Here is an 18,419-nt window from a genome sequence, read left to right as displayed (position 1 = left end):
CACCGCACATGCCCAGAGTTCCTCTATTTTTATTACGCATAGGAGTGCTAAAGATTCAATTAATTTCTAGGGTTTTACGTGGTAACATCACCATGGTGATCAATTAGGTGCCTGCCGTAGTGGGGGCCTCCCCGTTTAATTTCGACCAGCCGTGGTTTCCTAGCGTGTACCCAAATCTGAGCTCACCAGCATTTTTTTTCGTTTTTTTTTGCGTTTTGTGACCATCGAAATTCGGCCGTCGCGGCCGGTAACGAACCAGTAGAATGCTCCCTGCCACTGAGCTACCACTGCGGCTATCTTAGTGTTCTAGTGTGTCACAAAGCACACTAATAAATTCATAAAAGAAACGAGGACAAACATTTCATTTGTTTTGTATGTGTGGCGGGGACTCCGCTCAACCATGTCGTTTTTTTTTTGCCACAGTAGCATCATTCAGCAGAAGGCAGTATCCTCGTGGTATCCGAGCTCATCCGCTTGAGTCTCCTTGTTCTCCTCATTAGTGCGTAGCTGCTATCTTGACTAGACGTAACAGTGACTTCAGACGATCCGGTGATCACATGTCCGGGCACTCCGCGCCTCTACACTAATCAAGGCAACATGCTCCGCCGCGCTTAGAGTTTGGCAAACACAATAAATGACATCTCGGCGAGAGGCTGAAGCAAACAGTTCGTTAAGGCGTGCTCTACGAGTGCCTGAATCACCACGGCGCACGAAGCGGCACATAACGCACAAGCTCCGCTGCTCGTTCAACAGTGATTTACAAGAGGAAAGAGAATGTATACATAAAAAAAAGGGGGGGGGGGAGGAACAGAGCCGCGGTTCAACAACACAGGAACTTAGGACGAAGCGGACGAGGTAATAATCTCGGCAGGCTTTTCTTTTTGTCAGGGGGTGCCGAAGCTCAGCGGGAAACCGGCGCAGACGCACGCACAAGCCATGGCGTGGTAGAGCTTGGGAGCACAGAGGTTATCTCCTGCCGTGACAAAAGCAGGCCGAGGCCAAGAAGCAGGGTGAAGGTGAACGGGGGGGGGGAGGTGCCTGTATTAAGACTAACATTGTTCACGAGAGATAAAGTTTAGAGCAAGTGCGAAAGTGCGCTCATCTTTTCCACCTAATAACGTTAAGTACCCTACCCGCTGCTGGGGCGCGCTTTCATAAAAAAAAAAGAAAAAAATCTGAGCTGGCTCGTGCGAAATGTCGCGGATGAAAAAAGAAAAACTATGTTGTTAAGAAAGAGGAGCCTGAAAAAAAATACAGCGGCTTAGCTTTTTATGCTTAATGCAGCGCCTCCCACGAACGACAACGCCTACTGTAACTTAATTTTTCTAATGTACACGTGCCGAGCAGCGCCAACCGTGAAAGTGGGCGTGTTTAGAGAGAGCAAGACGGAGCGAGCGCGTCATTTTCAGGACCGGAGCGAGATTCATTCGCGAACGCAGGTGATTTACCTTGCTCAGACAAGGGTGCGGATGGCAGCGTTGGCTCCGAAGGTGGTCATGATGAGACGGGCCGGGAAAAAAAAATATGAATCTGGTGTACTGACCGTTCAATTCCCCAACACGAGCGAAAAAAGAAACGGGAACAGATTAGACCGTGCAGGAATTTTCTAGATGAACCCTTTCGTTTATAATTGAACAAAGAACTTGCGTTTACGCACGCACGCACGCACGCACGCGCGCACACAAAGAAAGAGAACGAGAACGTTGCGCTCATCAAAAAAAAAGGAATGAGATAAAGAAAGCGGGGACAGATTTACAGAGAAAAGGGAATTTACGGAGAAAAAGCCATCTTCATTTTACGGCAATTTCTGTCATCTGGAATTGAAAAGTGTACCGTTCTTCTTCTTTGGGCTATGTCCAAACCAAAATGGCGAAGACAATAGCTCTTTGAAAGGAGAAGATCAATGTTGCTTTTGGGATTAATATTTCTTTGTCACCAGAGAAATTGAGAATTCCATCACAAAAGGCAGGTAGGGATAAGAAAGGAAAAATACGGGCGTTCTTTCTTTTTTTCTAAAATCTCCGAGTTAGTTTTTTTTTTTTTAAATTCAGCTGCACCGAGTGCCTTCCACTTAGATAATGAAACTTCATTCTTGTGCGCACTGCAGAGAAACTTACGTCAGAGATATTGGAACGCTGTTACGCAACTAGAAATGAGTCACTCAATCTTGTACTTCATAATTTTCGTCGTACTTTATGCTTCGTTATTTTCTGAATAATGGACACTTCGCTTTGCACTCTTAAGATGCGACAAGGCATAGACAAAGCTTCGAACTGAAGTACAAGGCACCGCCATTAGAATGCCATGAATCACAAGAAAATAACATTTACTACCCGAACTTCTGTTTACTTTTCCTGAGTTTTATCACTGGCATATAGCAGAGATGTTAGTGTGCTGTTAAGATGCGTTCATCATAGAGTGTATAAGCGCGACTGAACGAGGATGTAGAAAGAAGCAAATACACTTTCTACGATCTCGTTCAGTCGCGCTTATACACTCTATCATGGATTCTAACTAGTTAGCCCGCCAATGTCTTTTAACTAAGTGCTTTAATTTTACAACTCGTTTCTGAGCGCTCCGATCTCCTCTGATGTTTTTCAAGGAGAAGCCAATTTCCATCACTTGAAAGAAGAAGCCGTGCCGACATTTAGGCCGTGAATTGCCTGCCGCTTAACTCTTTCGTTACCGCGAGAAAATGGCCGTTTTTCATAGGTCTCGGAAGAAATTTTTTTGCCAGTACAAATAATATTCCAGAACACGTTGCAGCATGCCAAATTGCACATAATGAAATGCTCTTTCCAAAAACATAAGTTACAAAGCAAACAATTTATTAGGGAACATACAAAAAATTCGGAAAAGTGCCATTTTTGTGGCGAGTTGATAAAAACAAGAAAGAAAAGGCACAATATCTACATACACATTATTAAGAAAGAAAATTTAGAATATACATTTTGAAGATCAATGACTCAGGAATACTGTCTAAAAAAATTAATTCTCTGTACCGCGCCGTTCTTCAGCTACATAAAAAAAACTAAAGACCGGGAACAGCTTCAGCGCTCGTGCCATGCGGTGAAGCAGTTGCGCGTTTTCGTGAGGCACAGGTGCACTTCGCAGTTTTCGCAGAAAACGTTTGTCTTTTGTTCGATTTTGCGTTCCTGATAGCACATCCTGCAGTTTCGCCTTTTCGGCATCTTTTGCGGATGGTGCGGCACTTCTTTTGGGACAGGATGTACTCTGGGAACCTCTTCATCATCAAGCTCGAGCAGCTGTTGGGTGAGCTCCATCCGAAAAGAAAGTTGGTCGAAGTGGGCGCTCCTCTGCAATTCTGGTGTTGAGAGGTGTTGCTGGCGGTGCTCTTGAAAAAGAATGAAGCTATTCACAACAGCCATGTCAATACAATGAAAGAAGAGCGTCTTCCACCACCTCACGCACTTCATCAAAACGTTATAGGATGCAATCAGCTGATCGGACTTATCAACTCCAAGCATCCCGGAATTATAGTCGTCAATCAGCACCGGCTTTTCGATTGGGATGATAGTCCACACGCCGCCTCTTCTCTCTTTCCTTGTGGCTGTAACATGCCTGTTGGCAGTGTGCGCTGTTGACATCATGTGAACAACCTTCCTGTCCTTCCATTGCAAATACAGGATGTTGTTCCGTCGGAGCCACCGAACATCACCTCTCTTTGCCTTTTTCTCCCATGACACGTCCTTCAATTCAGATGGGAAGCACCGACGATCTTTACGTGTCGTGCCACAAGCGAGGGTTTTGCGATTTAGCAGGTGAGCAAAGAGAGACGCAGATGTGTAAAAGTTGTCCATGTAGATAACATATCCTTGATTGAGGTATTTATCGCACAGTTGTGTCACCACATCAAATGCTAGTCCACTTGCACTAGCTGTTTCCCGTTTGCCTGCGTACACATAAAATTGAACGGAATAGCCAGTCTCCGAATCAGCAAGCACCCACAATTTATATCCCCACTTTACAATTTTGTCCTGCATGTATTGCCGAATACCCGATCTTCCTTTCGATTTGACCATTCTTTCATCCACAGAGAGGTTCCGCGCAGGTTGAAAAAGTTCTGCTGATGTAGTGTTCACGTGTTGCAGAAGCCACAATACGCGGTGCAGCCTGCCGTGCGTAGCTACAGTAGTCGCCTCCGGATCAGTGACACTTAGGAAGCGCAGAAGTGCAGAAAACCGTCTCCTTGGCATAACGTTCCGAGGAAGAAGCCCTGAAAAAAGCCTACTGGTATTCCAGTAAAGGTGGATGCGTGGCACGTTCACAATGCCCATATAAATGAGCAGTCCAATGAACTTCACTAGTTCGTCGGGAGTCACTTCCTTCCACGACCCATCTCTTTCAGCATAGCTTGGAAGCTCCAAAATATGCATCCAAGCATATTTATTCGTGTTCTTGCAGATAGTATTTATTACTTCTGCGGTGAAGAACAGGAGGAAAAAATCGCGCGCCGTTGTAAAGCGTCTTGCGCTGCTCCGAAGTGCTGGGCCGAGATGTGCTCCGGGCGGCCTTGTTGGCGTGAACTGGAGTTTCTTCACAGCCGGTGGCAGCACATCCTGGCCTAGCGACGTACGGACCCTGCAGATAGCAAGAATAGCTCTAAGCTTGTGCACAAAGGTCGGCAGATAAGCGCGCGCGACGCCGGTGACTGCTCAAGGCCGTAAAGGTAACTCACCGGTGAGCAGCTGCGGATGTCCCGGGCTGACTCGAAACATCGTCGCCGTCAGAGCTTGAAGCAGAAGTACTGTCATCTTCGGACTCGAAGCTCGAATCGTCGTCACTAAAATCAGGTGCGGGTGAAGAATACTTTCGAGCAGAACGCTTTCCGCGCGGCGCAGTTGCGTCCGACGACGACGCCATGGCAGAGACCGGAGCGACTGGCGTTGTTGCGATAGTAACACCGGATGCGGCCCTCTGGCGGATTTAACAAGAGAAGCGAAACCAAAACTGCTGCAAACTGGCTGTAAAGGCTAGGTATACATGTTGGACATGCGGCGGACCTTCAGGAATGCGTTTTCGTGGAATAAAACCACCCGGACTCCAAGTCAAAGCTCACTAGTGAATAGCTGGCGTCATTTTCGGGTAATTATCCCCACTCAACGCCGCCAGATAACAAAGCCGACAATATGATTCAATATTTGACTTGCTGGGAGCCTTTTGATCACAAAAATTTGACGCTAATGCTGAATTACCACGAGTGGCAGTATTTTTTCTCAAGCGCGGCCGCCACGCCCCCTTTTGCAACAACACGCGCACATTAGTTCTCAAAAAGGCGCATCAAAAATCAGAACGTCGCCAGAGCGGGAAAATTTAAACTGGTTCTACAAGTGCACTGCCTAGACTAACCACTGGATAGCGCTAGCTGCACGAGAAACGATTCCAACATGTCGAAATCGGCCGTTTAAAGCATCGATCACCGGTGATCGATTTGAATAGGCGTGGTAACGAAAGAGTTAAGGTGTTAGGAATAACTAAAACGCACGCTTCAACAATACAGAAAAGAAAAAGAAAGAGCTATAGCAGCTATAACAGGCAGAACAAGTTTTAAAGATAAGTGTGAACAGTCAGATAAAGGCGAGGCATTCTAAGAGCATACGTATACCTTTGCAAGGTTGTGGAATACTGGAAAGACATTTCAAGAGATTGTGATTGGTGAGAAACACTGTATCAAGTTTTCCGACAAATACTGCATTAAAAAATGCGGGACGATGCAATAAAAAAACAGCTCTTCTTAAAAATGCAGAAAGGGGGAGGCGTCTATATGGAAACCAGTTTGAAAACCCTGCACGAACGTCGTCGCTTGCAATGTTAGAAAGGTATCACCATTCACAGTGAAACGAGGACGAAGTGTGCCACCACCGAACGTGAGCTCCTCAAGGACCAGGTTTTTCGTCTTAATTTGTGAGTTTCTTCACTTTACCTCAGCCCTCGGTTGGCAAAATTCGGTCGACGTGTGAGGCGAGAGTTGGCAAAGAAGGGACTCCGTTACATTCAGCGCTTGCCTGATGAAGGTGGGCAGATGAATGCTTCCACAGAACAACAAATGTCCGCTGTGTAGTCGTGGAGTGGTCACTCCCTGACAGTTACTGTGGCATCCTGTGTTAGCTTCTGGTTTCGGTTTTGGGTCGTTTACGTCAAGGCGCCAGTCAGCACCAAACGCTGTAAGTTGCCTCCTGCTTCCCCTCAGAGAAATAAAAGAGCATTCTTCGTCTGGTCCCTGACTGGAGCAGTCCGGCTCTTTCTTGCGGCGCTGCGCGCCCCGGCCGTTAGGCCTCCTGCCGTAAACCTTTCATCCGGCCGCCCCGTGGAAGCTACAACAGTTACCACTTCAACCCGAGTGCAACAACGGATGCTGACCTTGAGACAAACTCCCAAAAGAAGGCACGTAGTGACGATCGTGAGCCGTACAGCGATTCTTAATAGCTGAAACCACCTACATGAAAGCGGAAGACAGATCGTTTACTACGGCGACACACAATAAACCACGCCAAGTGCGAATACCAGTAATCTCCAAGCACATTGAACTGGAAGCGTTGATCTGTAAAGTGAACCCAAACAAGTTGGACAGCGAGATTGTTACCGCGGCAAGAAAGGAGGTACAGTTATTTTTACAGCGGAGCTGTATATGGCCAGCCAATTTGTCCGTCCGTCTGTCGCCTGTACGCCAAAAACTACGGCACAATTCCATGCACATGCGCGAAAAAAAAAGAGAGAGGCCCGCGATTGGCGGCGTCAGTATTGACATCATTGCTCTCCGTTGCAGCCAAGCGCGCGCGCAGCGGTTTCTCTTCGGCTGTGAAATAGGTACGCTTTAGGAGCTGGCAGCTGTCGATCAGCAACGCCGCTTGCAGAACCGGAAATGAGCTCATTCGAAAGCTGCTACTGACCATTGTTTGTGCTTATATGCAGCCACAATCGCGAATTCAGTTTTCACGCATTTCTTTCAAAGGATTCAAAGACCAGACCTATTCTGCGGTGTGGTCAATGCTAATAAAGTTACCTGGGGAAGTAGTCGCACTGATCCTAGTGGCAGATATTTACGAAAATGCTATAGACGCATGCTACTTTGTTGTGCTTAATGACGGTTCGATAACATTTTTTAAGAGGCTACAATTACGATAGTTGTCTTTGTCTGACTATCCTAGCTACTATGATCTTACGAGAGGTGCTAGATGGTGCACAGATTATGAGACACTTGGTAGTGATCATTACCCAATTCTTGTAGCGCAACTTCTTATGCATCAGGCAAGATCTCCTGGAGTCACTAAACTTACTAACTGACAACATCTTCAAGATTATAATTCTGAGGAACTGAACGAATTCGACGACTTCGCCACCTTCATGTCACCGGCACTTAGTAATTACTCCAGGGCTACACCATACACAGCTGTTCCGGAACGCCATTACGGCGTCGACGCAGACTATTAACGACTGCGAGCAGTTAGACGGAGAGCAGAGAGTCGGTTACGTCGATGCGGGCCGCTTAAAAGTTATCAAGAGAGTCAAGCTGCTTACTGAAAATCTAACCGGGACATACAAAAACTGGGACAGCAACAGTGGCGCGAGACCTGTATGTCGCTTAGCCCCTTCACTCCCCCACCGAAAATATGGAGGTTAATGAAGGGACTTGGTCATCCGGTATCACAATGTATGTAGCCCTTTCAAAAGACTTGCTTTGATGAGCTCTTGGCTCATCTGAACGCGAAATTGTAAACGCCTTATGTGCAGCATTAGTAAATTTAGTACAGCCTGTCTCAGTTCAAGATCATCCTACCGTGTCGGTGCAGCAACAGGTTGAAGTTGCTAGCAATTTATCTCACGCCCAGTGAGGTATACTGTTCTCTTTATAAAAACTGCAGCATGCCCTTTCAATCAACCAATCAATAAATCAATCAATCAATCAATCAATCAATCAATCAATCAATCAATCAATCAATCAATCAATCAATCAATTATGGGGTTTTACGTGCCAAAGCAACGATTTGATTATGAGGCAAGCCATCGTGGGGGAATCAGGATTAATTTTAACCACCAGATGTCTTTAGCGTGCCCCCATTGTATGGGACACGGGCGTTTTTACATTTAGCCCTTATCCAAATGCAGCCGCCGCGGCCGGAATTCGATCCCGTGACCTCGTGCTTGGCAACGCAACACCATAGCAACTAAGCCACCACGGCGGGTAGCATGCTCTTTCGAAGACACGCCAAAGAACAGCAACAGCTCCTGAAATCTCGTATTGCACCTTGAAATACCTTGGCCCAACAGGCACGTCCGTTCTCATACACATCTTCAATAACATATGGGAGGAAACACATGTCATGTGAGTTGAAGGATCGCAATCGTGGTCCCGTTGCTAAAACCTGGCGAAATATCCCTGTCTCCAGACTCATTCCGTCCTGTCATTTTACCCAACTGTGTTATAAAAGTGATGAAAGGAATTATCGATATTAGACTGCAGTGTTAGGTAGAGAGAGAGAGCATGGACAGGAAAGGCAGGGAGGTAAACCAGGCGAGCGCCCGGTTTGCTACCCTACACTTGGGGTAAGGGAAGGGGAATAGAAAGAGGAAAAAGGGAGCACGGAGCCCGTGTGGGAGGATGCACAGGGGCACTATAAATGGTCCCTTAAGCCGGTGAACTTCAATTAGTGTGCTAGTGCACGAATCGCTATTCGTGCCAGTGACGAGTGTGGCCACGGTCCGAGTATCTTTGACTCGGGGAATGGTCTTGAGTCCAGTCGGTTTAAGGTTGTCCGCATAGATAGGCGTAGTACGTCGTAGCGAGGGAAGGTGCACAATAGGTGCTCGATGATTTCCTCGCCCCTATAGGAGTCGCACATTGGCCTCTCGACCATTTCCATAAGATAGAAGTAAGCATTCGCTAACGACAATCCTAGCCACAAGCGGCGCAGCAAGGTCGTTTCACCGCGGAAAAGGCTAGATGGCAGTTGTAGCCGTAGCCTGGGGTCTAGTTTACGCAACCAGCCATTGAAGGCACTTGAACTGCAGAAATCTTGCGACTTTTTGCGTGCAAGCAGGCGAACTTCCCTAGCAGCGTCCAACCTCACCAAAGGTATTGGAGGCGTCTGGGTGACTTCGTGGGCAGATCGGGCAGCCCTGTCAGCAAAGTTGTTGCCGACGATGCTACAGCGAGCAGGAATCCATTGAAAGATAGTGTTGTGCCCTGTTTACAGAGCATGATGATATACTTCCCTGACGTCGGATATCATTTGCTCGTGAGTTCTGTGATGTAATGAAGACTTGACGCTGTGAAGAGCCGCCTTAGGGTCACAAAATACAAGCCATTTCTCTGTCGGCTCTTCGGTGACGTACGCCATGGCGGGATGGAGAGCAGCAAATTCTGCCGACGTAGATTTTGTCATGTGTGACAATGTGAATTTAACTGTAACCTGGTTAGCTGGTACAACGATTGCGGCAGTTGAGCTGGTAGGTGAAGTCCAACCGTCGGTATATATATGTATGTGGTCATGATACGTCTGGTGCATTAACCGGAGCGACAGTCGCTTCAGAGCCGGCGATGGGTGATTGGCCTTCTTTGTAATTCCGGGAATAGCAAAATTCACTTGAGGCTGTCGCAGGCACCGCAGGGGAGATGAAGGCTTCGCCGCCGGTGTATAAGACGACGGTGTGCACTCTAGATGAGCGCTAATCACTTTTGAAAAGGTCGCTTGAGGATCCTTGACCGATGGCGAATTTGTGCTCTGAGAGAGTCGACAGCTACGTGCGTCTGGATCATATGGTCTCCCGCGATGACAATTGTTGCTGCTGTTGAGGTGCACCAAGGCAGCCCTAAACACATGTGTAGGACTTGACCTTCAATGCTCTCCAAAGCGCGAATGCTCGTGTTGCATGTATTTGACAAAACTGGTAGACTGTAACGTAGGAGTCCGAGAAACAATACCCGGCATAGCTGTAACATAGAATGGACTGGTGTACCCCAGTTTTTCGGCAGAGAAATTTGAAGATCTGAGCAATCGCAACTAACTTCTTCTTCAGATAGACGGCAGCGAGGGCTCCACGAGAGGTTGTGGTCAATGATGACACTTAGAAAACGATGAGTCTTAACATAGGACACAGCTTAACCATTGATTGAAACGGGATACAATGAGATTTGTTTGCACGTAAAGCCGACCAATGCGGAATTTCCGGTAGACATACTGAGGCCTTGTTCTCGGGGATAAGACACTGTGATGGTTGCCGCCCGCTGAAGCCTGAGGGCGAGTCACCACAGTGGCCCAGATGGAAACGTCGTCAGCGTATATTGAGACATGAACTGTCCGCGTTAAGTACTCCTCTAGTCCTACCAGCTTGAAGTTGAACAATATGAGGATCAACACTCCACCCTAAGGCATACCACGGCAGATGTAATGTTCCAAAGTTAGGCCATCTTCGGTTTGTAAGAAAATGCACCTCTCAGCCGTATATTCCCAAATTCATTGATAGATCCGGCCACCAACGCCCACATCCTCAAGTGGGTTGAATATGACCTCATAGCCGACGTTATCGTATGCTCCTCTGACGTCTAGAAGTGCCATTGATAGGCGCTTCAGGCTTTTTTGTTCTTGGACTCAGATTATGATGTCAGTGACATTGTCGATGGACGCACGACCTCGACGAGAGGCCACCATGGCGTCCGGATAGATGTTGAATCGCTCTAGGTACCATTCCAAGCGAGCAAGAATCATTATTTCCATCACTTTGCCGGCGCAGTTCGAAAGCGCAATCGGACGATATGTTTATAGATCAAGCAGTGACTTTCCAGGATTCAGAATGTGGATCAAGCGGCTCGATTTTCATTGTTTGGGAACGACGCCGTTGTGCCAAGACTCATTGTAGTAGTTGAGCAGCTCAGCACCTGCGTCATATCCCATGCGGCATACGGAAGCGTACGTAATGCCATCTGGTCCTAATCACGAAGAACGCCTGCAGGTCGCCAACGCAGCGTCGAGCTCTTCGAGTGAAAGTAGCACGTTCCTTTCTAGTACAAGCGCTTCAGCGATATCATTCAGTGCAGCGTCAGTAATGATGACCACGAACCGGGCAGCTCGCGCACAGAACTATTCAGCCACTGCAAGCTGCGATCGGCGTTGGTAGACGGCCAGAGCAGCAAAGGGATTCTGCTAATGCGGACATGAAAGAAGACCCCTAGCCATTCTCCATATGTGCGAGAGCAATCTTCGGACGTCAAGCGACTGACAGAAATATTTCCATCGGTTGTCTTCAAATTTATCCATATGTGGCAGGACTTTCTTTTGTATGCGTCGTGAAGCCATCAGATCTAAAACAGACCTCGTGTGCCAAAACCTTCTTTCCGCCTGTAGGCGTGCTAGACGCAGCCTCTCCAGTCCTATATCCAGGTCTGTTCACCTTGCTGACTTTGTAAGCGAGCAGATGAATGCTTTCATTGCTTCTGCGATTACGTCTTCTATATTGTGTGAAAGGCCTTACTGACATACATCATTCATATGCTCCTTAAACCTTGACCAATCAAATCTATGGAAGACAGAAGAGGAGCATTGCTCAACTGCACTAATCTTTCTTTATGGTAGAATATGGTCTTATCTACGTCCTAGATAATGCTGGTAACTAAATCAGATACCATTTGGACGTAAGATCACACCTGAGTGCCATCAAGGTCTGTTGCGCTGCGTAGAGCGGTCACAGCACCCACATCTGAACATCAACCGCCAGTAGATCTTTTCGGGTGTTTATCCAAATGTCCGGTATTTCGTTTGGCAACAGGGCTTCCGCTGACGTCGACATATATTGCCTGTTAAGTAGCTTCATGTTGACGGTACGACACACGGACACAAATATGATGGTACTGGCGTCCGGCCTCTGTGTGTGTCTTATGTTTGCGTGCTTGGCAATAAAGACGTTCTGGTGTTCCTTCTCTTCGCTTTGCGGCTCTGCACAAGCTGGAAGTCGTCATCGTGAGGTGTCTTCACTGATCAGAGAGTAGACAAGGGTGTCCTCACTGTCGCTGCCACTCGGTTGACGATTCACTTCCTGGAGCCGGCTGTCTCTGACGCCGCCGTCGCCGGCAGACGTGCGGGGTGGTCCACTTCCATCACTACCGTGGAAGGAGCGAGGACCAGCAGATGCACTTAGATTTTCACAGAAATAAACCGGAGTTATAAAGAGAACGTAGATGTGCAATGGACCCCATGCTTGACTTCGTAACATTTGTTCACCACGAGATTAGCTGTGGGAACATTGTTGTTTCTGAGTTTATTGATGTTAACAAGGTTTTTGACTTGGTCAGTCACCTTCATGTGCTGCTTCGACTCTCGATGCTCAGAGTTTACGTCCTGGTTATCAAATGGATCGCTAACTTATTGAAAGACAGAACGGTATCTATAAATATATATGAGGGACAAAGCGATATATACACCATAAACAAAGAATTTACGCAAGGAAGGGTATTAAGTTCACTTCTCTTCGATACAGCACTAGGAGGCTTACCAGAAATGAGCGATTATGTAAGACAACGGGCCCTGCAGGTGTCATATGCCAAAGTGGTGGTTTCGCCCTTCACAAGGAATAAAAAAGTTTGAAATTTCGGTCCTTCAACAGACGGCCTGGAGGTCGACCTATTTCAGAAACATCGTTTTATCGGACTGATTTTAAACCATCGGCTTCAATGGACTCATTACTTGAGCGTCCTCGATGACCAAAGTAGTTGCGTCATAAATGTTTTCCACAGAATTGCAGGCACGACGTGGGGTAGATCAACTGCATGCCTTCTTCACGTTCACTGAGCACTTGTCCGCCAAATGATTGCTTACTCCGTCCCTGTATTGTACAAATTATCTGTGTCGCCGCATCACCGACTACAGATGTTCCAGGCTCAGAGTTTACGAGTTACGGTGGAGCAATTGCCGGCAGCAACTCCAAGGCTAATCCCACCAGTAGCCTACAACCACTCAACTCAACTCAACTCTTTGCAAGTTTGTCTATAACTACCGCAAGCTACATCCAATCAGCTCACTACTGCAGAAGCATGGGGACCACATTTCACAGTTATTCGCAGCCTGGAAACATGCCGACGTCTCGTCAGAATTCCTGCCCAGCATTCCGCACTCCCACTTCTTTCAATGATAGAGAAGTGTCCGGGTGCACAGATACACATCATGTTTCCAAGAGCGCAAATGACAACTTCCACGATTGGTTTTTTGGTACACAGACCTCTGCTACCCACCATGGCTTCTACATGCACCGAAAATAGAAATGTCAATCGAAGGTTTTCAAAATAAAAGTGACGTTTCCACATTAGCAGTAAAACATTTAGCTCTACATTAGCTTTATGACAAGTCCTGCAATCTAATCATTTCTAGGCGGACAGTTCTGTAATCATAGAAATTGGGAGTGCAGCTTATGTTACACTTTACATACAGGGGAAGTAAGCTTGTCGGCTAATACGCACGTCATCACCAACACTTTACTTCACTTACTTTATCAAAACATATGAGGTACCAAAAAACTGGGTAATATGTATGGACTCCTTATTGGCTTTAGCATGTTTTGAAAATATTGATGAGAAGCAAACACACGCACGAATAACATACGCAGTACTTAACAGTTTAATTCAAACTAATGAAACAAAAGAGAAGTGATATTACAGTGGGTCCTGGGACATGCTGGTTTAGCAGGCAACGAGCTAGTGGACTCGATGGCAAAATGGGCTCATAATGATGCAGAAATTCAACTCATCCGTTTATGGACAGGCAACGCACATTAACAGTATAAAAGAAGGAATTGTGTATGTTAACTTTGTTTCATGAAACTACCAAGGAATCGATTCTTTACGAAGTGGACCCTCAACTCAAATACCATCTGGATGTCGAACTTTCGAAAACTACCGTGACAGTAATTTATCGACTGCGCCTTCGGACAACACACACTAAACATTATCCATATTGCGTAAAACGAGCTTCATCCGCTGCTTGCTCCTGTGGCAACGACGATGAGAATATTCGCCATCTTCTTCTCGAATGCCCCAAATAGGCGATGCAAGGACGGCAGGTAGAACAAAAGCTACACTCCAGTGATCTTCACCAGCCTTTCACACTCGGATGTTTTCTGGGCCTATGATCATTGATAATAGCACAGCGAAAAGCACCAAACACACTCGGATATTTTTTTCGAAGGAACAGGCATCCTTAACAAGTACTACATACCACACTGAATATTCACGCAATGTAACTATAATTTTCTTACATTGTTTGTAATTATTAGTGATTTTATATTACGTGTTATACTAGTTTGTATCGTGTGCTGAAGCTCACTTTTGCCTGTCATATTTGTTGCGTTCATTATTTTAACTGTGCGTATTCCTCATCTGCTTACGCGCTCATCGCAGTCTACAAGCGGCCGTTTGTGCGTCTCTGACTTTATATAAAAACTCATTAGGATGCTAATTGCCTTCGCCTTCTGTATGTTCGTAGGTGCATAGAGAGAGAGAGAGAGATAAATAAACTTTATTGTTAGACCGTAGGTGCATAGGATCATGTGCAGTGGCGTTCTGGCCCGTTGACGTTGTTTCTTGCCCTTTTCTTACTACATATATTTTTTTCAATTTTTTCTTGCACTATGCGAAAACAAGTAGCCGCCACCATTATAGCGTGGCTACATTGCTTTCTTTTACTTTTATTTCAATAAAGAAAACAGCCAGACTTTTGGTCAAATTCCTATCACGCGAGATCTTTGCAGGACAAGGTTTGCAAAGCGTTTTTATTGCTTTAACATTACCTTGTCAGGTACTTTAATAAGAAAGCACGAACCACTCGAAAATAATGAAATATCAGCATTATAAAACATTATTTTCCTTTTTTTCTATACCAAATCAAAAAGAACGATTTGTGGATTTGTTCGGCAGGCAACAACTTCCGGGTTGGTTATATTCCGAGATGAAAGAGAAAGTTGGAATCCACTTTCGAGATTCGGCACGTAACCAACCCCCTTTAGTCTTATTCTTTATTTTATGTACTGACTTGATTTATTTATATTGTACTTTTCCAGCTTTCACAGGTTGCCGGTCATTGGGCTTTATAATAGGTGTCATTTTGTCTTTACGTTTGTATTTGGCTTTGATGGTGCCATTTTTCGTGTAGTGCCACAAAACATTGTGGAACGCCTGTCTTACTCTGTCTCATCTTATTCTTGAAAGTCATTACGAGTTGCATTCTGCTTCGCTGCTGATTTACAATCTTCGAATTTTCGGCAGTGGCGTAATTGTGAACACATTCCATTTTTAAGCGTTGTTGAACAAGAACATTTGTGATACACGAAAGCGTGTGTATAAAGTAATCTTTTCGACTTCGCCCCCCCCCCCTGTATTGCATCAATGGCGTGTAGGTAAGAAAGCAAATAAATAAATAAATAAATAAATAGTTTGTCTGTAGTAACGAAAAAAAGGGAAATGAAAGAGCACGAAAAGATAACTTGTCGCCGGAGGGAGCTGAACCTACAACTTCTGCATTACGCGTGCGTTGTACTACCAATTGTGCCACAGCGACAACTATCAATCCGTAACCTAATTTTGGTACATATGTTTGCTAGATATAGCGTAATGCGGAGGCTGTTAGTTCAGAAACCGATTTGGATGCTGTCCAGCAGCGGAAAACTTTTAAAGGACTTTTTTAAAAAAGTTAAGCCCACAATTTTAAACTCCGCTACCTTAGGGATCGGCCAATAGTTTTGATTTGGTAGAGACCGACAAGCAGGCTGAAATGTAGCTGAAGTATCCTATAAATTCTAAGCGCGTTAAAAAAAAAAACAAGAAAAAGAAAGGAAAAAGAAAGGAAGAAAGACGGCCTACGAAGGAAAAATGCTCCCACTGCATCAAATCCATTACGGTTTTTCTTTTTTCGCTGCTCCCTGCGTCTGTAAATATATGCTCGTGTTTTTCTTAACTCAAGCGCCTTTAATTTATTATTGTTACTTTTTGTTTTTCATTCAGCTTCTTGCCTAATACTTGTGACGCGCGTCGAAGCTACTTCTGTCAGCAGATATTTCGAGTTGTTGGTCGAAAAAGAAAAACCGCGTTACAGGCGCCGCTTATTTGCTTTTCCTCCCCACTTCGTCAGAAAGAAGAGCAACAATAATAACAGTGTAGACACGAGGCCATAGCCCGTCGCTTCGGCAATACGTGCGACACGCCCGCGCCGCAAACGCAGTAAACACGAATCTGCGTATATCAGCGCCGCTCGCCGACAGCGCGTGTTATATATACGCGCGACGAGAGCGCATAGACAACAAGAACGACGCAGCGGGGTACAAATTGAATGCCCTCGCACGCTTCGACCACAGTACGGGGCGCGACGCCTACGTCGACGCCTACGCCGACGCCTACGATTTAAGGCGTCCCGCCTCGCTTTCCTCGGGGTGTCTTTCGAAAGCGAATCCGCAGCAACCACGAGGCCCATACACTGTGTCGCATCGAATGGGCCCAAACCTCGAGATGCATAAAATCGCCGCACGCGACATGCGGTGGTGGCGGGCTGCTCAGCAAGAGCACTGCTGGCTGAGGCCGAACAAAAAGGGAGGGGTCGTTCGTGATACGTTTTACGACACTGGGGGGCGCCGCGGCAGCTGCGCTTTAGTGTCGTTCTGCTGACGTGCGCCCGACGGCCAATTAAATGGAGGGGCGCGATCTCTGCCTCGTATTGAAACAGCCCAGACCATAGCAAAATAAAAGAACCTACGACAATGACGCGGGAACGAAAGGCGAGTTTGAATAGAAGCCGTTATAACGGCGTGTGGTGCTGAGAACTTTCACCGTCGAGGGCCGAGCGCCGAAGCGCAGAGACGAGAAATTCTATAGCAAGAGTGCGTGGGATATGTGCGTACGGCGGGCGTAACGCACGTGACCTTTATGTATTGCCGGCCAACGAAGATTATAGCGATATATGGGCTGATATTCGAGTTGATGATCGATACCCAAATAAAATTGTTTCAGATGAAACGAAAGCACTCTAACACCAATGTCTCTGACTGGGACGTACGAAGCTGCTTCAGTGGGGTGGGAAGTGAGAAAGTGGAGTAATCGGTAATAAGAAGCTTCGACTAGCTTTCCATCATAAAGTTTGCCTTGACGAAGACGCATCTTTCAGTGGAAAGATTGGCACGTGAGTCCGGTTACAACTCCCTGAATCTTGGAAGCGCTTTGTTTACCCTTCGCGATGCAATCTATCAATTCAGTTCTATGTAGTGCAGCTTGTAAAATCGAGTTAAGGGACAAAAAGAAAGATTTGCCTCACTGCAACCACATTCTGGCAGCTAAAGTGTAATTTAATCATGGAAGCAACCATGTTTGCTGGGTACCGAAATCATACAAAGGTGTGATGGAATATCCATCTGCAAAGACAAAGGGAACTCATTTCTTAAAGCTTTCACAAAAAGGCCTTAAAGGAATATCTTGAGGAAGTAAGGGAAAATATATAAAAATAGTTAAGCGAAGTGCATCACGTTATGGATAATTGAAAATGGTAGTTCATTATTAAGAACGTTACAACCAGGCGAATGTGCCACATATGAGCGACCTACCCTCGAATCGGTACACCTGCACTGTTACAGTAGTGATACAAAACGTTACTGCCTCCAGGCTGGCATCAAGGCGACGACCAATAGGCGAGACCAAAAGTGCACATATGGCCTGCGTATTAGTTCTCCAGAATTGCGAGATAAGCATCTTGCGTTTGGTTGCAAAAACGAAAAAGCTAAGTGGGCGCATCATCACGCTACGCTAAATCGGCTATGCAGAGACGATGTTTGCTTGATCAACGCGCCTTACTTTTCAAATTAAAATAGAAATGTTCGTGAGAGCAAATGCGAGACAATAAAGATGCTGGGCGTATTATTAGTGAACGCTGCCATAGAATGATAAATAACATTTTCAAATGAAAATCTTTGTGAATTGGGCCCCTGCTTTCTGATAACATTTGCCTTTTTTGCCTAAGTATGCAAATTTCACTCACTCACTCACTCACTCACTCACTCACTCACTCACTCACTCACTCACTCACTCACTCACTCACTCACTCACTCACTCACTCACTCACTCACTCACTCACTCACTCACTCACTCACTCACTCACTCACTCACTCACTCACTCACTCACTCACTCACACTCACTCACTCACTCACTCACTCACTCACTCACTCACTCACTCACTCACTCACTCACTCACTCACTCACTCACTCACTCACTCACTCACTCACTCACTCGCATTTGATCCCTGCACTTATTCGTGTGCAGCAGACTTAAAAGACCACGGCTGCCTAGCGGGCCTCTCATTGCAGTGATGTTGCAAAACACTGTCCAGTCACAGCTGTGTTTGTTGGGTACGTTGTATCACAAGCACTACAATATTA

At 46.1% G+C, this 18,419-nt stretch overlaps 1 protein-coding gene and 1 long non-coding RNA gene across 3 annotated transcripts in view; both read right to left on the bottom strand.

Moving 5' to 3' along the window:
* LOC135904583 (neural cell adhesion molecule 1-like) overlaps positions 1 to 18,419 on the bottom strand; it is a 695,421-nt gene that overhangs the window by 441,302 nt on the left and 235,700 nt on the right. The window lies entirely within an intron of this gene.
* On the bottom strand, positions 2,808 to 5,365 carry LOC135904596 (uncharacterized). The gene is made up of 2 exons (XR_010565162.2): positions 4,700 to 5,365; positions 2,808 to 4,602 (listed from the first exon to the last, which is right to left on the bottom strand). It is a non-coding gene; the product is annotated as an uncharacterized lncRNA (long non-coding RNA).

This window comes from Dermacentor albipictus, chromosome 4, assembly GCF_038994185.2.
Source record: "Dermacentor albipictus isolate Rhodes 1998 colony chromosome 4, USDA_Dalb.pri_finalv2, whole genome shotgun sequence".
NCBI classification, from domain to species: Eukaryota; Metazoa; Arthropoda; class Arachnida; order Ixodida; family Ixodidae; genus Dermacentor; species Dermacentor albipictus.
This window is presented reverse-complemented; position numbering and strand designations above follow the sequence as displayed.